The following is a 22,815-nucleotide window of genomic DNA, read 5'->3' on the forward strand; positions in this document are numbered from 1 at the left end:
ATGAAATAATTTTAGGCCTTTTGCTTTTTTTTTTTCTGTAAAAATGTCAAAAATGCCTCCTCGGTCAATTGTTGCCGAACTTTGACAATTAATTACTGGCGATCTACTTGGGTTACATCGATATTTTTTATGTCCACGAAGAGCCCAAAACACGCTCTTTATATTTATTGTAAAATGCCTTGGCTGTATAAAATATCATTTGCGGTACGTTTACGTTAATATTATGAGAAAATCAAAAAGTACCATTTTTGAAATTGATTTTCTCAAAAAACCCATTTTTTATTTTTTTTATTTTTTGTTCAAATGTAGATATGATAGTTGTCTACACGAAAATCAAGCCTAGAAAGTGTATATTTTGTTTGTATGTTCTACATTTAAGCATCAATATCGTACAAAAACGTGTTTTTACGGCTCGAAATGGACTTGCGAATTGCGCGCCTTCACAAGCTTGGAAATAGTTTTTTTATTTTTTTCAACGTTCCCACATAAAAACAAAATACAGTATTTCCACCCTGATATAATTATTAAATATTTAAATTTTATTATAGGAGGCAAGCTACATCGGAAGAGTTCCAAAAATAGAAAGCAACACTTCTTAACAGACCAGCAGGTGTCGTAAATGTTTAACGTGTAGGAGTCGGCAGACGACTTATTGATTCGGGGCCCTCATTGGCCTGCATGAACGTCCTGCCCTTTCGGAGCCAGCAGATGACCACGACCTTTCGCGCTCGTTGTGTTAGATGGGACGGCCCGTGACAGTAAAGCGAGCAGCGCACCCTGTGTCACGAGGAGTGAAATGGTACGATTCTGTCGTTGACGCGGCGAACAGTGACAGCCACCCAGGAGGAGTCTGTCAGATTGCACAAGGGAAAGCAAAAGAATCGTTGCCTGAAAGGATGAGGACACCACGGCCTTACAATGTCGACGGTCAACAACTGTTCTGCCAGCCAAACCAACGCCGCGTGCGCGCTAAAACCGGCGGCGCGGGACAGAAATCCCGCAGACGCACACACGAAGATGGGCCGGTTTCGTTAGGGATGTGGGGAAATTTGAAACCAGCCATCCGTGCATGCGTGAAACGATACCGCCAGTTTGCCCTAGCTTCGAGCGCCCTATCCTTACCATGAAACGGCCGTGGTCTCTCTCTCTCTCTCCGGGGAGATCCGATAGCACCGAAGGGTTATCTATGAAACTTGAGGAAGAAAACGAGAAGGCGCTGTTTAAGTTTAATTATCCCCACCAACCCGCTCGTCCTGTCCTTATAAAGGGTTATCTCTTTTGGAAACAACAAGGCCCGGAAACTGACATTAAAACGAGCGTGTTGGTAAATACACTTGTGTTTGTATTCTGCCTGGAGACTGGTTGGGTCGAAGTCAGCCTCCTTGTCAAGTATAACCGTTTGCGAAGAGTGGGCTTCTCCCCAGATGAAACGTTAGCGCCGGCTGACGTGTTCTTTTGAAAAAGGGAAGGGGAAAGAGAAAGTTTGAGTAACTGCAGAAACTACCTCGAAAGCTCCTCTTCCGATATGAAGCTTGAAGCATAGTCTCGGTTACCTTCTCGCGCATCGCCTGCTCGAATCTATTCTTCATTTTGTTTCGCACAGCCACTGTTCCGCACAGCCGTCGTGGATGTGCGTAATAGAGGGAGGAACAGATTCGAGCATCATCTGGACGCCGTCATCCTGCCAGACTTCAATGTCGTGGGACCGACTCGTGTGTGTTTCTTCGCCCCGCTGAACTTTGTTTCTCGAGTGCGGTTTTTTCTGAACGTTTTTTTTTTTTTTTTTTTTCAGTGTTTTCTTACTAACTGTTTGTTAGCACTGTTCAGTTGTTGGGTTTATTTCGTCATGGCGTAGCGGTCTGGCGGTGATGTAGAGAGCGTGTTCGCACGCATTTGGTTGCGTCCCGTTTAGGGAATGCCCCGGGGAGTTGGTTTTTGTTCTTGCCATGTGCGGCTGAGTTTTCCCGTCTTTATTAAATTATTGATTTTTTTTTTTTTTTTTTTTGTTTTACCGTGTTCGCACGCATTTGGTTGCGTCCCGTTTAGGGAATGCCCCGGGGAGTTGGTTTTTGTTCTTGCCATGTGCGGCTGAGTTTTCCCGTCTTTATTAAATTATTGATTTTTTTTTTTTTTTTGTTTTACCTTTACCTGCCGTCGACTTCTTTATCTGACTCTCCGCCAGGCGTGGACCTATCGCCTTGCCACCGCTCGAACCTAAATGCTTTATTCTTTTTTTAACGCAATTTTCGTTAAGATCGGAGTTGGGCAATTTAATTCCTATTTATTTATTTTTATTTCCTACCCCTCTCCATGACACACTCTCTGTGTGTTTCGGACCGTTTCTGTGTCACCACTTTTGTGTATTACGGAAGTGAAAGGACATTCCCTGGTGACCTGTGCGATGTGCGGTGAACAAGCCCCAGTGTTTGGTTTCGTAAGAAATTGTATATAATATATCGACGATGTGGTGACTTTCTTTGTCTTAGTAATATGACAGCTAATAGCTAGTCGTGCTAGTTTACTTTGAAAGGTTTATAAATTGAAACAATACAACGTCTGTGCCTTTTGGTTTTTGAAAGTCTACTAGGCCTGCTGATTTGGTTAGATATGTATCTCATGGTTCCCGCTCTTATCAAAACATACATAAATATTCAATACTACAAATTCCGTTTATAATTGATTACAAAATGCAGAAGAAAGTTCAAGAAAAAATTTTTTCACAATTCATAGAGACGCATGGGTCGTTATGTCCGACTTAGGTCTTGCAAAACAAAGACGTCTTTTCCCGATATTGAGGCCTAAATATAAAACATGCAAACAAAATATACACTTTCTAGACTTGATTTTCGTGTAGACAACTATCATATCTACATTTTAACAAAAAATTAAAAAAATAAAAAATGGGTTTTTTGAGAAAATCAATTTCAAAAATGGTACTTTTTGGCTTTTGCATAATATTAACGTAAACGTACCGCAAAGGATATTTCATACAGCCAAGACATTTTATAATAAATATAAAGAGCGTGTTTTGGGCTCTCCGTGGACATAAAAAATATCGGTGTAACTCAAGTAGATCGCCAGTAATTAATTGTCAAAGTTCGGCAACAATTGACCGAGGAGGCGTTTTTGACATTTTTACAGAAAAAAAGCAAAAGGCCTAAAATTAATTCATGGTATTGGAGCCTTTTAAATGTGTCCACAGAGTGCTTCAAAAAAGATAATATAATGTGGACTGAAAATCCATGGCGGGAGATCAAGCGAAACATCCGACCCACGACGGGTGTGAAAAACACTGCTTTTCGCCGCGGCCTCTTTAAAAATTCATAAGTCGAGAACAAAAAATCCGACGAACTTGCGGTTTGTGTCGACTGCGGTTTTAGAAACGGCGCCATGACATATATTTTTTTCATCGAAATTAAAAATTCGACCCTTTTTGCCTGCACGATTTGAGATGAAACCACCCATATATATATATATATATATATATATATATATATAATATCTTTTTCTAAGTTCCACAAATTGGTTTAAAAATATCGTGAAAGCTTTAACCATCTCACAAATGTGTGCAGTAAAACAAAAGGCACAGGCGCGTGAGCCTGTGCCTTTTGTTGTGTTATCTAACTTTTTAATTAGTGAAAATAAACAGATAATTCCAATCAGAATCTTGATTGGCGTAATTAAGTATTACTAAATCGGTACATTTTTGAAAGACCCGAAGCACGTGGGAGACACGGGGTTGCGCTGAAGTTTCCACTCGTGAAGCAGCTAAGCGGGAGACTGATGATGCAAAAACGCGGATAATATTCTTATTCGCGTTTCCTTAATTTCAGTTGCGACGTTGCGACTGAGATTTAAAACAAACATGGTGGATCAGAAGCGCATGGTGTGGGACGGGATTAAATTGTGAAACACATCTGCAAAACATCAACAAAAAATCACGCAATATAAGAACAAAAAAATGGTTCCACACCATTTTGTTTAGGAAAACGAATCATGCCTATTGATATGTATATCGCGGAACGATCGCAAATATGCTTTCAATTAGAGCATGGCACTTAGTCGATTTATTTATCGAATAATTGATTGATGCTTTAATCGCGATCAATTTTTTTAACCGGTTAATCGGTAAAATTTGTACGAACCAAAAAAAAAAAAAAAAAAAGTGAAAATTGAACGCTTTCACCTCGCAGACGTGAACGAGAACATTTTAGGAGGGTCACACTTTAGGTGCGATTTTCACCTAAAATAAACTGTATGTGGCAATATTTGTACCTCCAGACAAAATTAGGAGGTTACCTGCAGACATGTGCGTAACACATTGCTGGTAACGAGTAACGTCTACCTAGTTACTTCTTTCGGTAACGTGTAGCGGATTTTGGTGAAATCTAAATGAGAGAAGAACCTAAATGACGAGGACGGACAAGACGTCTCGTCCGTCCTCGTCTTTTATGTTCTTCCCTTATTTATATATTTGCCCCTACCAACACGCTCTTCATTCTAAGTATTTAGTTACTTTCTTAAGAAGTAACGAGTAAAGTACTTAGTTACATTTTGGGCCAAGTAACGTGTAGCGGTATTTTGTTACATTTGAAGAGTAACGTGTGCAACACCGTTTGAGCCTGGGACTCAAACCGTAACCGTAACCGAAAACCATTTAGAAATAAAAATTTTTTTCAGAAACCGTAAAACGAACGAAACCGTAATTTGAAATTTATGAAAACCGTAACCGTAACCGTGACTGCAAATTACGTACCGGTAACCGATACTAACCGGTATTAACCGAAAAATAAAAATATTAGTTTTTCCGCAAGAATGACCCCGAGAAGGTATCTTGAACTGTCGTGGCCACTGACCTCTCAATTTGCTCGATCGCGCATACCGCTTGGTGCGCTGCAGCCGCAAGTGCGACCACCGGACGACCATCTTGCATGTCAAAAATTACCTTTTTAGAGCGTTGTGGAGGCTGGCGGCAGCGAGCTGAAGATACGGTTTCTACTCATTCGTCATCATTCGCTGAAATTTTTTCTTTTTTTTTTTTTACTTTTCGTAAACAATGAGATTTGTTTTTGAGAGCCTGTAAACATTTTTACGAAAGAGCAGCGCCCCAGGAAAAAAGCACAGCCCGTTGAAAGCAAGTTTCGCCGGTCTCACAGCGTGATCAAAGCTTCCTTGGCACGCCGAAATGCTGCATCTCCGTGCCTTCGCACGCTTGGATACCGATCAAGGATCGACGCCATGTGTATGTATTTCGCGAATGCAATGTGCGGGAAGACGTATGTGCCTCGGGAGCAGCGTTTTACTGTACTCTAACGACTGTATTTGTAACTTGCGGCACTCGCGGTCCAGAAACGAGCTTGATCCACTGGCGACAAAAGAGGGGGACGAGGGTATGGCGGTGGGTTAGGCGACAAAATGTACACGACAAAATGGGTCGCGTTTCAAGAAATTTTCGATCTCGCCGTTTCATACTTTTGTGTTCGAAAACATACCTTGCTCCACAGCGTTGCTCTATTTGTGCTGCCATGTGATCCATTCGAGTATACATATAGACCATATTCATGGTTAATAGTACCTAATAGCAACCACGTGTTTTTTTTTCCATTATTGATGGCAACTTGCCGGAACAGCTGGACGATCCAGAACTTAATTCGTGGCCGATGTATGATGCAAAGACACGCGTGGCACAGCTTTAAAACCTTGCCGCGGTGTCGATTCTTGATCCGTATCCAAGCGTGCAAACGCAGCACTTCAGCGCAGCATTTCAGCGGAGACGCAGCACGTCAGCGTACCAAGGAAGCTTTGGTAACGCCGCGAGGCCGGCGGAACTTGCTTTCGACGAGCTGTGCCTTTTTTCTGCGGCGCTGCGCTTTCGTAGAACATTCCAAGTGTTCTGAAAGGCAAGTCTCACCGTTTAGGCAAGGTTTTAAAAAAGCTTCTTCGGTGAATGACAACGAAAGTGTAGAAATCGTGTTTTCAGCTCGCTGCCTAAATCCTCGGCAACGCTCCAAAAAGACGGTTTTTCGACATGAAAGATGGCCGTCCGGTGGCCGCACTCGCGGAGCGGGGAAGCGCAATCCAGCAAATGCAATAGACATTAGCGGTCGTGACCACTTGACAGAGTTTGCAGCAGCAAGTGGGGAATCTGGTAATATATTTCAGTTCAATATAAATTTTGGATTAAGAATACTTAGTTGGGATCAGTGGTCGAGCTTATAATGAAAAGTTTATAATCCTAAACCTGCCACACTCCTAATCGCAACACACTATGCATGGTATTCCAAGATAAACATAAGCAAGCAATGGCGGAACTTCCTGTGACCGAAATAACTTCCGGTTGACCAGCTTCTTGCGTATGTTTCAATGAGCAAGAATGAGCACGTGTGGCTCTTAAGTTTTTCTTGGCAGAACACAGAAAAAGATATGTCGAAAACCAAACGTAAGATAGATCGATCTGCACGTTATGGCGCCTAGAAAAAGTACCGCATCTCGTTTTATTTGGCCTCCGTGGCGAAAAGAAACTTATGTACACTAGAGCACTATATAGCTCCTTCGGAGCAGAGTAGCGTAGAGTGCCTTCATACACACGCGCGCTTTAAGAGTAGCGCATACTAGACCGCCATCTTTCAGCGACTACACTCTAAATGTGATTACTCATGACATGCGGCACAAAAGTGCATCTTTTGTGCCGCTTGATTTATGCGTAATTATGGTACTCATGCGAACGTTACTCATCCCATGAGTAGCAGGACGTTACCCATCCCATGAACAAAAACGGTTTCCTATGTTTAAAACCTCCTCACCACTCCCCCCCCCCCCCCCCCCCTACGTGCGAGGGGGACCAGTGAAAGAGTGGCGAGAAAATTTTCCCGCCTTTGAATGTTTCTTGCAGGCCTGGATTTAAGAGCAGCGCTGATCCCCGAGCTCTTGTGACGGTGCTACTGGGTTCGGCATGCTGTCAGCTTGCCCACCGGACCTGGGAATTAATATACCTATCATTTAAAGATGACGCGTGATCCTCAACCGCAATGATGACGAAATTCTTATAGCTTGCTCTCCAAATAAACTGGAAATGGGGACGCAGCAAGTTGCCTGGCGGTTCGATGGCAACTTTATAGTGAATGCAGAGCAGCGGGATGAAATCTATTCGCCAACAACCTCCCAGGTGCCAGACCGGCTTGCTGGAAGGGCAAAAATAACTGTTTGGCATGACAGAAGCAATACTCAACTTGAAAGAACTTTATTCCAAACAAATTTTATCACATCTCGGGATGATATGCTTGTCGCAATTTCTAACTTAGAACTACACCCTATTTTACTCAAACGAACTTTGAAATAAAAGTACTAGAAAATTTTGCAAAGGAGGAAGATCTGTACTCTTGTCAAGAACCAGAATAGCGCTCAATTTGTTAAGCTACTTCAAATACTGTTTGCAAGCACTTACCAGGGAGCAGAGGCGAGCTGATTGGTAACCTCTGTCGAACCTTGACCCCCGTTTTACAATGAATGTTTGCAAAAAACCTAAAAGCTGCCCATAGGAAGATGGATAGCTCAAGTTCAAAATATAATAAACACCCAGCAGAAGGTCAGACGCCTTGAGGTCGGAGCAGGTGCTTGGTAAGTTGACCACCTGAGGACTGCTTCCGGGACAGAGAATACCCTTTGTTTTGGACCCCAGAAAGGCTTTCGGTCCTGGGCATCCTCCCTCAACTGTCGGAACGTCTTCCTGGAAACAAAGTGCCCAAAGCTCTAATAAAATAGCTGCTACCCATCTTCACGCTCTCACTCTATAGCTGCGCTCAGCGTCAATGTGGGCTTAAATTTAATTATTTTGATTCGAAGTCAGTTAAAGAGCATTGCTTTTTGGGTAGTCAAATGGCCGAGTTATGGGCGGTATTATCACTGAGCAAAAAGCAAAATGTCAGTATGATAGCTTTGAACCCACAGTCTTAAAAAGTATCTACGCGACTATACTTCCCTGCCGAGCACTGGGTAAGTCTATTACCGTGGTCCATGAAAGACATCTGACGAATGACAATGCCGCAGGTATGCCTAGACATAAAAATGATGTCTCTCATGGGAGACTGAGCATGACTGGACAGGTAAATGGTCGTGCTCAGTATCCCAATGCACACTTCATTTTCACGCTAAGCATATTTGCGATCTTTTGATTCATTGAATTCATTTCGTACATCACGCTGGTTTGTCCACCGAGCACTCTGCGGGAATGTAGTCGCGCAGCTATTTTTAAAACGCAACGAGGATTGTATTAAATTTCATGTCAATGCAAGCTCCCATAAAAAATGCTTGTTCCTAATACCGTGTTTCTAACATGGCCATTACATGAAGCGTTTATCTTATTAGTAAATTTGACTGACCGTGCTCAAAGCATCATCGCGGGATGATCTTGACCGCAGAAAGGCTTGAACGTCCATCAGTGTTGCTTGGCGTATCCCGTGATCCTTGCCGAAGCCCTCCAGTATGCTGGTGCACACGCCTTTCATGCTTGTAAAACTCATGGCGAAGTGCAGCTCGCATTCTGCCAGCAGCTATCCAAGAGAGTAGACAAAGTTCATTCTTACGGTAAACATAGTCAACAGTGCTTTAAAAAGAGCAGCCTGTATGATTTGGTCGGCGTGCGTACTAGAATGAAATACAAAATGCTCACTTACGCATTCAGCATTCAAGAAGTAGACTGGAAGTTTGTCCAAAACGGTGCCTTTCCTCTCTTCAAATGTCACTTTGAGGAGCTTGACTACATATGGCACATTTACTGAGGCTGGGCACTTGACAGCAGAGTCGATGGACTGAAAGAGGGAGGGGGGTGTGAGGCATTGAATGCTGGAATGCACATAAGAGAGCCAGAAGACAAATTTACCTCCAGTTCCTTGAGAGCATCTGGGGTGGACTGCTGCGCTAGAGTGTCTATATCATACTGATCCGCTCCATTGTTTGCCTGCGCCTTGTCTTTTTTTTTCTCGTGCGTACCTCATCTTTCGCCTCGCTGTTAACCGGCACATGAATACACTCTGCCAGAAGTCAAAACAGATGTTTTAGGAACCCTCCCTGATACCATTCGAAGCACGGGGCAGTGGTAATTGAACAGTTGAAAATGTATTTACCCAGAGACGTCTCGTTGAGAGCTTGGTCCCAGGTTTCGGTCGGTCCCAAAGCATGTCCGGGTATTTTTGTGCCAAAGTTGACCCAAGCAATGAATATTGCACTCTTCTAAGTGCCGTATTGGCCTCCTTAACGAGACTGTTTTCACTCTACGAAAAGAAGTGCAGCAAAACTAGAACACTTTTCTTTAACAGCTTTGCAATATCAAACTTGTAACCAATAAATACGGCGCATGAATCCGGTGATCAATAATTTCGGTGATCGATACATACGGAAATACAGCAAATGAATTATTTCTTCATCACCCACCCCCCTTCCCCCTTGCTCAAGAATTATTTGCCCTTTTCCTACGCTCGAAGAAACGCTTGAAAAGACAACGGAGTTCGGACACTGCTGACATACAACATAATGTGAATGCTGAACTCAACCACACCCCACAGGCTGCCTTCACTCAAAGTATGCGAGGCACGCGTTGCCAGAAATCCGCAACCATGGGGAAAATTATTTTGAAGGACTAAAGCTGTATTCCTGCATATATGCACTGCCTCTCCTGCAAATAAATAGATATTCGTATTTATCAGTCACAGGTTGTATATGAAAGAGTGGTTTCATCGCAAACCAAACGCTATCCTTGAATCAAGTTTCTCTCATTCTACTCAAGTTTTTTGTTTTCATTAATGTAATGGAAGGAGGTACTTGGAATAAGTCAGGAAATTATCCCGTTTGCTTAAGATTACTTTCGAATTTCGATATCTGCAAGCCGCTCAGGATTCACTCTCTTAACCAAATGAAAAATTAAGTACGTGGAATGGTTCTGCACAGAGCTATAAGCATTGGATATTATACACATATCAAGGGATAAGCTGAAACCTAATATTTTTTTTTATTCAGTCCCTGTTTGATGTTTACGCCATTCGTATATGTTTGGCTATTTGTTGTGGTCGTGTATCAAAAACCTCAACGAACATAAAAATATTTTAGGCCTCATTTCAAGGAGTTATTAAGAATGAAAGAATGGAGTTATTAATTTTGTTGAAAACTGAGTGTGACGAATAAGAGCCGGGAACATTCACAGGATATAATACAAACCAGGCCTGATTAGAGCGATACACGGAGCAACATATTTTCTATAAAATTTAGTGGTGCAAAAATAGTAGAGCTGGCCGAAAAAAAGGTATAAAATAAAGCGAAGTTTTAAAAAAGGCGATGTGGAGTTACTCAATACTTTAGTTTTCATAACAGGATCAGATGTATTGAAAAGAAAAAGGCTTATACAAGATTAAATTTAAAAAGTTTCCAGACAGAGCAATTATTAACCTATATCATTTAGGCCATTGCTACGTCACGCTAGCAAGCCGCCGGTAGACGACGAAGCACGCTGGCTGCACCGAGGCGCCGGACTATAGACTGCTTGGCTTTCGCCAGCGTGTCGTGACGATGCCGACGGAGCGCGCTGAGTCGGCTCTTGGCGCTGCGTAGGCACGACAGATCAAGAAGCTTGAGCTCTAACCAAAACCAGCCAAAAGAATAGCGAAACAGATGAGGCGAAAGCGTCGTCACTGAGCTCGAAAAGCCACTCGTGCTCCTAATGGAAATAAGTACATCGGGAGCGCACTCGGGTTTCGTTCGCCGAAGGTGCTCCTGTCCGCTCAGTGAATCGTGCGCCGGCCGAACGCGCGCGCTCCGGGACAGAGTCTGAGCGCAGCAACGTGAGACGCGGTCAAGACCAGCCCTGTTTCCACAAACTGACTCACCTAAAGCCCCGTGCTGTGCTGGTGGATGGCCACAAATCAAGCACCAACCGGCCGGACAGTCCGCATATCCAAATGCGTCCTCACGGGTCACAAAAGCCCCACACAAGCAGTCCAGGGACGCGCAGGAGCCGCGAGTGGTGCCGCCGAGGTCGGTGTTCGTTAGGCCTGGCCTGACTGACATTGTACAGGCTGCCCTGTCAGAGGAGTGTCTGTATGGATATACCGAGGTCAGAATAACAAAAGCGAATCCAAGGATTATGCCGCTTCGTACTCACCTTCCTTGAAAAAGTTATGCCCGCCGCAGCGGTCCCCGGTCTCCAAAAATTATAGCAAACAAACGTCCCCTTCTCGGAGAGTTTCGCTTCCCGGCACCCGTGTTATTTTCTTTATTTTATTTTTTGCTTCCATGGCTGCTCTTTGTTCGTAGACGACTTTTCGCGAAAAGCTAGATTTAGCGGCATTACATTTTGCAGGTCTTCGTGGTCCGCATGAGGAACAATGCGAAAGCATGGGTATAACGATTCGCGAGTGAAGCGCTTCGTTACCCATGAAGCTCTCGTTTTTCACGTGTTACTCATGAGGCAGCTATCTATGCCAGTGCTTCGGAAATAAATCACAAAAAGAGGTTTGATTTTGTTACTCATTACCATGAGTAACAGTGTGCGCATCAGTAACAACATGAGTAACCTGATTTAGAGTGTAGCGGCGAACGCCCGGGGGTTCCAACTTCGATCAGAAATGCATGCGGAACGTGAGAAAATCGCTGTTTCTTCAATATTGTGGGGATGTACGGAACGTCAACAGTTTTTGACATAATAAAGGAACATTTTAGAATAATTTGCGCTAAGTTGCGTGCTATGTAAGGGCGTAATTTTTTTTAAAAGTTGCCCGAGCGGCATCACGGAGCAGACGACGCGGCGACGTCACGGAGACGTCTCACCGTCCACGTGACCCGCTCCGGCCAACCCAAGAAGTCCATCTCCGCTGCGTACAAAAATCGTCTGCTTCAAACGCCATTCCTTGGAAATTGCCTTCCCAAAATTTTCACACGCATCCGATAGTATGAAGACTTTGATAAAGTGTTTAGTGTTTCACCAACTCCACGACAGACTAGTTTTGAAAAGTGTGAACTTGGCGCTTATTTTTTAATCAGCCGTGTTGTTGAGTCGATCTCTTTGTATTCTCCCATAGGGCGGGCCGCCTCCTGGAACCCTGAGTACCACGTGACTCGTGGAACTCAGGGTTCCGCCAACAACATGACTCTGTCGGCCATGTTGTCGGCGAAACACGCGGATCAAAAGATTGCGCTACTCTGCTCCGTAAGAGCTATATAGTGCTCTAATGTACACGTGTCACACTCTACGAAGTTAAACGCCCTCAAATCAGCCGAGACATGTAATTGTTTCGTGTTTTTTGTGCACAGAACAGTGTGTGCAAGCACTACATTGCTTCGTCAAATGCGCGTCGTCGTCGTGAGTGTTCGAGCTGGCCAAAGCGAAACTACGTTACGCCTGTCGGACGTAGTTGAACGTACAGTGTGAAGAACTGTGCCACTCGTACTCGATCGTGCGCCCGAGAAATCGAGCGGTGCGTTTTCGACGACGAGTAGAGATATCGTGACTGGGACAAAGCCGTTGCAATGTGTACGATTGCGCCGCTCGTTCTCGGCGAAAAAATACGAGCAGCGTGGTTTCGACGAGGAGTGGAGATATTGTGATTGGGACGACGTCGACCTACCACGGCGATCCCGCGAATGATATTCACGTGGATACAGCGGCAGACGCCGGCGTCAAAGGGCCACTTTAGATTGTAGAACCCAGGCGACGAAGAAAACTAGTTTCTTGTCCGACTTGTTACAATCACGTGACACTCCTGGGGACATAGCCCATTTGTTTGAACTGTTCGGTTTGGGCAAGTTTGTGTTTGACGGCATGGGCGAGTTATAAAGTCGGCTAGTTTCATGCTATGTTTTACGTCTTTCTTTAATCGTGTCACCAACGGACCGTTTATTGCATGCTAAAAAGAAAAGTCTGGGTATCAAACTTCAAAATTGACGCTTCTGAAATTGACCTTTCCATGTGAAAAGATTTGAAGTGTTCCGCTGATGTATAGTATCAAAATTTACGTTTGTTTTCTATTCTTTTTTGTTTAGTTCGTCTGTGGGTTTTTGCTGGAGTATGTTAAGGACTCACATAAACCACCTGATTCCAAGCTCGTATGCAACCGAAAATAACGTCAGTAAAAATTCTGCTCTAAGATTGAAAGAAAAAAGAAAAAGATAAACGCTCTTCATTTATTTATTAAATATTTTATGCAGTACCAAGTTGGTCTCTGTCAGTGGTGGCTAAAATATAAAGTTGTCTTTAGGCAAATATTAAATAATATTTCAATCGATCCTCTATTTGCGTAAGAGCTCAAGCGTGATTCGCTCGATCAAGTTTCTTCGCTGTCCCAAAGAGTCAGCTGTGTGCTTCTTTGATTTCAAAATAGTGTTGAGCATAAAATGGACGCGCGCGTGACAGGCACTTTTCGCGTTCGACGTCCGCGGAGTCGTTGCTCGTTGCATCTTTTATTTCCCGGAGATCTGCTACAGCAAAGTTGCCAATGCAGTCAATTCCAAAACATTAGAGCACTTCATGAGGCCAGTCGACACGGACAGCATTACAAAAGACAGGTTTAATCGAGGAGCACAAGAAACAGCGGTGACGTTGCCCTTTAAGACTATGCAAACAAAACCCAGACCGGAAGTATTCTCGGTTCCCTATCATGGCGGCCGGAAGTGGCCCGAAGCGACGAGAAGGGGCGAATGGTTCTTCCAGCTCCCTGTGGAACCTTTCTGAGGGTTGTTTACAAACGCTGCCGAACAGCAAAGTAGCGATACTATTTTTACTGTATTGAATGCGAGGATCCCGGAGTAGCGGTGGTAACATGAATGCTTGGGTATCGAACTATATAATGCAAATAGATGTAGTGAACAAGTGTTGAAGCTAGACACGTGTAGACGTTTTGACCAATTAGAAGTACTGAGACGTTTCTGTCTGCTTGTTATTGTGAATGTCCAAGTGTTGGGTATCTGGGGCGACTTTAAACCGTTTATTATAAAACGACTGTCTAGCATTCCAACAAACAAATTATTGGAGAAACCGAAAAAAAACGGTTTTTAGGAATGTGTAATTGGCAGACAAAACCGCAAAAATTAAAACCGTAAAAAAAGAAAAAAAAAAACAAAAAAAAAAAAAACGAAACGAAATCGCTTTTGACAGGAAACTGTAACCGTAACCGTGACCGAAACGTCATATTTTTTTCGGTTCAAGTCCGTGGTTTGAACAGCCTGGTTTTAATTCTAACCTCAGTATGCGTCAATTGCGACAAAGTCCATTGGGCAACCCGGAAAACAACTGAACAGTATGACAGTTGCAACGTTTATCGCTGAACACGCCAAGTGAACTCTACCGCTCGGAATGGCCTGCACTGAGCGAACAAAACAAGGTTCTATGGTTGAACATTCTAGAATCGGTGTACAGACCGAATGTAAACCGGGACGTTGCCGAAACAGGAACGTACTTACATAACCCATTGTCACTTTCGAACTCTAGAGGCAGAGATAACGAAAGTGAGTGGGGAATCCCAGATTCAGCAGCTCTTCCTGAAGCACGACACTGTCGTTCCCTCGAATCTCGTCCGTAAAACGAGCGTCGCCGGAGATGTATTCTCAAGGAAGCGGGGAAACATAACTGATGCGAAATTCGAGAGGCAGCTACTGCTTAAAGGGACACTGACAGGGTATTTATGCTCGCCGAGGTTTGTAGGTGTACATGACATATGAGAGCCCAACTACCCAGAACAAAAGTTTCGGCTCCAAATTCAGTTTCTCTCCGCCCGAAAACCGCCGATCGAGAACTGGCCGGTTTGAGTCGCGCTCACCCTCTTCTCCGCGGGCACGGGCTGTTTTCTAAGGTTTAAACGCAACCACCAAATTTAATCAAAGTCGCAGGTCATGGAAGGCACACGTTCAATATTAAAAATGCAAAAAAAAAATATGAATCCTATTTTATTGTGGCTTCTAAAAAAACGGCAGATACGTTGATTAAAACAAAAGTGCACAAACAACCGGAACCATTCTGTGCGTTCGCTGCGTAATTCTCAACATGGATCGAGTCGTGTCGCATATCGGCCCCCGACACTCGCGGGCTGGACGGCGACGGCGGCGGACGACAGACGTGGAACCTCTACTTCAGAACTGTTATTCGCGGTAATGGCGAATCTGACTTCCTTCGAACGAAAAATTTTGGACCGATCAAAACAATTAGGATTCATTCCTTTCGACACACCCGACCATGCACCAAGCCGATTTGCACGAAAACGTCGCCAAGTCGTCGCCCCCTTCTCGTGGCTGAAGACATCGCTCGTCTTACCAACACGAATTGGTAAGATCTTGAAAAACGCGCAAACGTCAAGCACGGAGTGCGTTCTTCGAGTTGAATATGCATGCGTGCGATTTCTTTATTAGGTGCGAATGTGGCCAATCCGTGGTGCTGCCCGACTTCAAAGCTGGGAGTACCTTTGCGGCATTGAAATCGGCAGCAAACTTTCCGATCTACAGTCGACTACGAACTAGGAGTTCCCCCTCGTCTGCCTAAACATTACAATGTTAAAACTATCGTACATCGAGCTCCATGACAGGAAGCTGCTTATGCCCGAGAACATCCACAAGTCTATGTTGTCTGCAAAAACAGTTCTTAAAGTTGTAGAGTAGCTCAATGGAAAGATGTCCGCTTCACACGCAGCGGGCCAAGAAATGTTGGTTCAACATTTTGGGATATTTACATTTCTTTTTTACATTTATCACTGAAAAAAAAAGTTGTGGACGAAACGTCTATCTTTTTGACACCTGCGAACTCAATGTAGTCCCTTTGCAGAAAATGCAACGAGCATATAAATCGGATAGTGTCCGCTTTACGGACGAGGTGCCCGTAACTGCTCTGCAGGAATTGCAGCTAGCCATTGGTCCCGATCCAGTTAATCTTTCGGGAACTTGTACAGACTCTGCCGCACAATGCCACTTTCAGATGCCGGACATGTGAGACAGCTCCCTACGCAACATCTCGGGCGCCATCTTTTCGGAGCCGATCACGGGCATTCAGCATTCATTTCCAACTTTTCAATCTACAGAGAAAAAATAAAAGATAAAACCTTATTTTGAGGGTCAGAACAGCGAGCAGACCAAGCACAACTGCAAAGCAATCGCACGGCAACCCGCGTCGTCTGCTGCGCTTGACCAAAAAAAAAAAAAAAAAAGCGCTTCGGGGTTAGTTACATGACTTCCGGCACTCACTCTCTTCTCTATATTTCTCCGACTTATGTGCACAGGTCTCGGTTTCGAGCAGCTGCGTTTCTTGGCTTTATTAAATACATACGAGACTCCGTAGTAAAATATTAATTGGGTAGTCCCCTGACAACCATACTGAATCGCCTAGCAAAAAAAAGAAAACGTTATTTAAAGAGGTGTCAGTGTCCCTTTAAGTGCAACGATTACTGCAAAGAAAACAATAAACCCCGGAACAAAAAGAGTTGTGTATTTGTTCGTCAAAGTAACGAGAAAAATAACTCGCAACATTTGAGGTAGTGTAACTCATTCCTTCTGAAAATCGGTTAGAAGTAACGTATTTAGTTACTCATTGAGTGAATAACGAGAAACGATATTTTGTTACTTTTTTGGGTAACGTGTACTTCCCTGGTTACACGTATCCCGCCTACTTTAACGCCGTTCGAGTGTCTGTTTTGGGTAGCAGGGACTATTGGGAACAATGAGAGGAGGTTGCTCTCACCGGAGAGTATTAACGAACCTCTTTCCCTCATGCAGGTGAGGTAACAGATCCGTGAGTATGAATGTCTTTTAAATGTTCTCGACTCTTCATCGTGGTGGATTCATAGTAGAAATTGCATATCGCGTCGTTGAGGTGTAACTACGGAGTTGTGATGAATTTCATGCTTCTGTCAACAGCGTGATAACTGCCTCCAGTGTAATATGAAAAAGCTTGCAAGCAGGCCAAGAAAACATAAAGGACTCATAGCCCGTAGCTGGCAGTGCATAAGCGTCCAAAGCATATAGAAACATACGTGGTCATAATTAATCGTACCCAAGCATAATTTCCGAAATTTACGACGGAGCAAAGTGGGAATCGAACCCCGGACTGTTGGATCCGCAACCCGACGAATGTTTTACTTGGCGCCACTAGGGGTAGGCGGCAAAGTGTAGCCCAAGCCGCTGGTCGAAAGGAATCCTGCTGTAGCGGGCGACCGGCGGCGCGAGCAGCTGATTTCCGAAAGACAAAGCGTACATAACTCCGCCACGACGTCACGGACCTTCGATTCATTTCAAATTGTCTCGGTCATTCTGATAAACCCGGGGAGTTCATGAGTGTCTCGAGCGTGCCATGAATCCAAAACCAATGACAGAATTCCATAACGAAGCGTAACCAATACTAAAGCCGCTGCCACACTGCTAATACGTCATACAAAATAGTCTACAGACATCATTTTCTTTCGGAGAAGGGGGGGGGGGGGGGGGGGCGCCCATTACAAAATGATGTATGAGGGGAAGAGGGGGAGAGGAGTCCCCATCAAAATGGAAGATTTCGGGGGGGGGGGGGGGGGGGGGCGGGGGGGAGGGGAGGGAGGAGAGGCGGGTGCCGGGCCCCAGAGCCATGCCAAACCCCATGCCCCCCCCCCCCCCCCCCCCCCCCCCCCCCTTGGTACGTGCTTGACAGACACTCTGTGAGTCGTGATTCTTGCTTGTATCGCGGCCCTGACACACACCGTTCATAAAACAACTGTCTGCATGCATATTCGAAGCATACATACGTACAGTCAGCCGTAAAAAGAGATTAGCTCAAGTGATTCGTGGCCGGTGCGGCGAAACCGCCACTCGCGGCGCTGTATGTCGCGATAACACGAGGAGCGAGAGTGGCCGGGATGATTTTCACCTTTCAATCGTGGGGATGTTTCGAGGGAGATAATTATCAGTTTTACCGAGCTTCCTTTTTTCTCGCGGCCGGCCTTTTTGTAGGGTCAAAAAAGTGAAATTTGGGGGTTTTTACGTGCCAAACCTACGACGGGCATCTGGCACACCCCAGCGGAGGACTGAGGATTAATTTCGACCACCTGGGGACCTTTTGACGTGCAACCGAAAGCTCGGTTACACGGCACCTTCTCCGCAATAAGCCTCCGTCAGATTGCGGGCACCTCGGCCGGGATTCGAGCCCGCCACGCCTTTTTGTAGGGGGTGACAGGCAACGTGCGAGACGACGCTTCTTACTTTTATTTGTTCTTTGTAATCTAGTTAGGTCTAGTCATGAACTATGTGTCGACGTTCCCCGTGCATCCAAGAGTGAACTAATCCGACATTCGCGGCCCCAGCGTGCTTACGCTACCAAAGCGCTCCGTGCAGCCTTATCACCTGTCGGGCAATCGTACCCTCGTGTCAATCTGTTTTACGGCCGACTGTACGAGGCAAAGATGCTTCTAACATGATTGAGGCACAGAAAATTTCGTCAACACGTGTGCAGCGAATAGCGTGTCTTTTGTATGCCGTGTGAGTGAATTGACTGCGTCGCTCGCATAATGCAGGTATCACACATTTTGTGACCCCTCCAGGGCTTATCAGAATCATCGAGACAAGCTTATTTATTTAGTAGAGATTTGTTCTCTACGAATTTAAGAGGAGCTAATCTGCCCAAAAAGCTACAACCCAGTCGTGCCACGAGTATGTCCGTACCTTAATGAACAGGGATAAAACACCACAGCGTCACGGTCTCATGTTGCACAAACGAGGAAAATAGCGCCTCTCTATTAGAACGATCCCAAAGTTTTTATGTTGGTCATTAGTTTCGCGTCGCTCTAAGCGATTTACAAACAACCACGCTCGTTCAATGCGCGTACAAACACTCGGCTATTCTGGAAACGAAAGAAAAAGCTTTTGTCCACTCAAGGACGCCAAAACAAAAACAAAAGACGAGGCCTCTACCGTTTACGCAGTCCTCCGCGATACCATCATCGGACCCAAAAGAAGCCCACAAGGTCGGACAATCTTGGAACCATCTAGCCCCGACTGCATGTCCGAAAAAGGAAGGTGCTAAAAACGGACGGGCAATGAACTTGCTCTACCCTGAAACAACAACAAAAAAAAGTACAACCAGACACCCTTGTAGATAAGCTCGCGTCGTTGGTAGACGAGGAAGTCGAGTTTTCCTCGCTTTTATGAACTCCGTTTCACCTTATGATGGATCAGAGCGGACCCTGCAAGCTATCTCAACCAATCGAGCGCCGTAGACACATGACGTCACTACGCGCTTGGCGTGTCGCTGCGCTTTTCTTGAAGGTCACGTGATTTTCGCGCGGTACCGGATTGTCTCGGGTGGCTCGTAGGGTCAGCTGCGGTCCACCTTAAGCTGAAACGGGCTGTGATGCTCGGCTGGGCTCGGGGATCCTTGTTTTTCTTCCTTACCGCGCTGTCGCAATCCGCACGGCCGGCCGACCTCAAGCGCGTCGTTAGTGACGTCGGAGCTTGTATTCCATTACGTCGATGAGGAAGGTCGTTTGTGCGATGCCGGGGACGTCTTCGGAGAAGCGAGCGGAAATTACCGAGGGTAAATCTCGACAAGGGAGACTTTCCTGAATAAAAAACGTCAATAGAGTTTTCTTTTTCTTTTCATTTTTTGTGTCGCAATCGGGGTTTTGGTGGAGCTGGCAATCGAGCGAATCGAAGTTGGGTATTTTTTGTTCGGGTGAGCTTCTTGGAGCTCGGGGAAGTCTTCCGAGTGCGGAAAGTTTGTTTTGGGACTGTCGGGCACGGAGGCGAGCTTGCTTTTACGAGTCGGAGGAAAAGAAACAACAATGAGACAGGCTGCGCACGTGCTGGAAAAGAGAATGCGCAATCCGCTCCGATACGAGGTTTGAAAAAAGATGGAGCGGGTCACGCATACAGCCATAGCCTTACAGCGTGTACCCCTAAAAGAAATTAAAGATTTTTTTTTTTAATTGTAAAAGTAGAGTACGCATTGCCGAAAGCAGCGCGGATAAGAAGTTTCAGAACGAACTTTCTTCAAAAGTTACAGGTGCTTTTGTAGGACTTTCAATGGGAAAAGTTGTCCCGTACTCGGTAGTGCGCCATTCAGTCCCATGTATCTGTGGGCGTTTTCGTGCACAATTTTGCCTCCTAGAAATTTTTGAAAATCACTCATAACTTTTGAATAAGACAACGGCTAATGTGCGTTCGGCTATCCGTAGTTTATTTCTAAGAAAAAAGAATAGAAATTATTATTATTATTTTTAGGGGGGGGGGGGGGGGGGGCATTGTGGAAATGCAAGGAGAACTCGTTGTGCTGCATTGTCAAGGCTAGGGCCGCCAAAGAAGCTACGATTAGTGTATGTATGTATGTATACTCAACTGTTCATATGGGCGCCGCCATTTTGCTAACTTAGTGCATCTAGGATGCGACCTTCCGAGCTTGATATAGGCCGTGAGGAAGCTCAAGCGATATCTTTTCGCTCTGTCTCAGACGTTTATTGAACAGTCTTGCAAAATAAAAAAAGTAAAAAAATAAACTTTTTTTTTTTTTTTGCGATTTGAGAAAAATGTTAGAGACAAGTTGCCACTAAGCAGCAATTCTACAGTGCTCCAGCTCGGCACCACTGCAAGAGAACTTGTTAACTGTTTCGTTTACCTGGAATATATTCAACTGGAGATTTTACAGCATGTCGTGCATATGGGCCGATAAGTCATCAGGTTTCCGAAAACAAAATTGATTCAAGTTGTTTGATGTTAGGAAAGAAAAATCATTCTTGGAATCATCACGAGGCGAGTTTCGGGTGGCAGCGCGACAAAGACAGCAAAAAGTGCAAAACGTTTGAGAAACACCGCACCCCAAGTCAGCCCTTCGGAGGTGGTGCTTTTCGGGTGTTTTTCCCACCTCAGATACACGGCCTGCGCATTACGTCATCGTTGGTGAATCCCGGACCCACCTCGAGTGGCAGACATGCTGCAGCTGGGCCAGAGACGCTGCAAAAAAGGCGAACGCGTATACGTCGCGCGTGGTGTCGCCGCATGCTAACGCTGAGAGGCGCTGTGAGACGGGCCGGTGATGGTGCTGAGGCAGGCTAGACGACGCTGCTTGAATCCACTAGCAGTAACGTTTGGGCCTTGTCCTTCTAGGTGCCATGCGGAGAGAAAGTCGTCTGCTTGTAGCACAGGAGTTGCGGTGACGTCACAACGATGCTGAGCTCTGACTGGCTTTGATTGAAAGGATAGTGGGTAGACCTGAAGGCTAGACGCCTTAAGGACTACCCACTATTTTTTTATCTCAACCAATAAGGTCAAAGAAACGGGGACAATTAAGAAACACGGACAACAGGGCAGGCGTCGTCTCTGTTTCTTCCTTGTTCACGTTTGTTCGCGCTTCTTAACCTTTTTCAGTACTGGACTGACTAGCCCAAACCCAAGTTTTAATGAAAGCCAATAAGAGCCCGGAGTTCTGACATCATCACAACACCTGCAAAGAAGCAGACGAGCTTGCGCTCCGCAATGGTTTTGCACCCTTTAGCGTCTCTCTTTCGCACAGCCGTAGCACCCAAAATACGCCACCACTCGAAGAACGCAAATCAGATTTAAGGCCCGTTCACACGATGCATTTTTCTCGCGCATCTAGTGTCGCGAAATGTAGTTTCGCGAAATGGTTGCGCCGTCTGAACGAGTCCGAAAAGGATGCGCGCATCTAAAAAAAGCTGCGCGCACACCTCGCTTCTGGAGCGAGCTTTTGCTGAAACTTTGCCGAGTCCTGTCAATCACTCTGAGGGCGCCGCCAATAGCCGCTCAGAAACGCTCTCACGTGGCCTTTGAGGGGGAGCGAGCTGTTTGAGAAGACCACTTCACTGCCGGTGTTGTAGCCGAGCCAAATCCGAAAAAAAAAAAAAAAAAACGAAACCAGGAACGATGGATACTGCCGGCGCTTCCGCAACCACCACTGAAGGAAAAGTGAGTAGCATATCGAAAAAAAATCCAGCGATGGACGAAGACAATTAGCGGGAGTTGGCGAGATTAGAATAGTGCTCATAGCGTTGTTGTCGCGACGATACCGCTGCAGAAGAGACCATCGAGTAAACTGAAACCAAGTTTGCTTTGTTAACAAGCGAACGTGAAACCATGTGCGCTGTCTGAAACAGTTGGCACAAACTCAGGGCAGACATGGGCGCCGAGAAGTAACCAGGTTGGGCACGTAGTGTTTCTATGAATACCATGTGCATTGATAGGAGCTTTGGCAATGAATTGGCTGCGTGCGGGCTCGGCGCCGGCACATGTCCTGCACGTACAGGTTGACGAAAATAATCCCTGGAGAAGGGGAACAAGAGGGACAAAGGACAAACATAAATCTCCAAACACAGCTAGGTGACTGGTGAGCGTCTGAAAAAATCCGCCTGGTCCGGGTATCGAACCCGGAACCTCTCCATTACAGGTCCTTTGTCCCTCTTGTTCCCCTTCTCCAGAGATTATTTTCGTCATTCTTGTCCAGCTCGCTTGCACCTTTGCATTTAAATGCATTATAAATACGTACAGGTTGCCGCCTCAATCGGCTTAGCGCACACCCGATACCGCTTCAAGTAGTGCAGCATGTGAGAAAAAAAAATTAAAGTGAACTGACTGCATTAAATGCGCAAAGCAGGTCCCCAGATAAATAGCGATTTGACTTGGAGCTCACTCAAAACGGTGCATCGGTGTGTGTTGTTGTTGTTGCACGTGAAGCGGTACGTGTGAACGAGCACATTTCGCGAAACTTGGGCGTCGCGAAACTGTTGCGCGCCTAAAAGATGCATCGTGTGAACAGACCTTTAGCAGCTCACTTGCCCCATATGGACGATGGCCCGCAAAATTCCGATTCTAATATGC

General features: G+C 45.3%; 2 long non-coding RNA genes across 2 annotated transcripts; both read right to left on the bottom strand.

Annotated features, from left to right (window-relative positions):
* Positions 1–7,612: 7,612 nt before the first annotated feature.
* LOC115331476 lies at positions 7,613–8,709 on the bottom strand. Its single transcript, XR_005714755.2, has 3 exons — positions 8,673–8,709; positions 8,379–8,549; positions 7,613–7,726 (listed from the first exon to the last, which is right to left on the bottom strand). It is a non-coding gene; the product is annotated as an uncharacterized LOC115331476 (long non-coding RNA).
* Positions 8,710–8,716: 7 nt separating this feature from the next.
* On the bottom strand, positions 8,717–9,258 carry LOC121835290. Its single transcript, XR_006077532.1, has 3 exons — positions 9,123–9,258; positions 8,879–9,029; positions 8,717–8,807 (listed from the first exon to the last, which is right to left on the bottom strand). It is a non-coding gene; the product is annotated as an uncharacterized LOC121835290 (long non-coding RNA).
* Positions 9,259–22,815: the final 13,557 nt, after the last annotated feature.

Source organism: Ixodes scapularis, unplaced genomic scaffold, assembly GCF_016920785.2.
Source record: "Ixodes scapularis isolate PalLabHiFi unplaced genomic scaffold, ASM1692078v2 PGA_scaffold12__126_contigs__length_90152505, whole genome shotgun sequence".
Lineage (NCBI taxonomy): Eukaryota > Metazoa > Arthropoda > Arachnida > Ixodida > Ixodidae > Ixodes > Ixodes scapularis.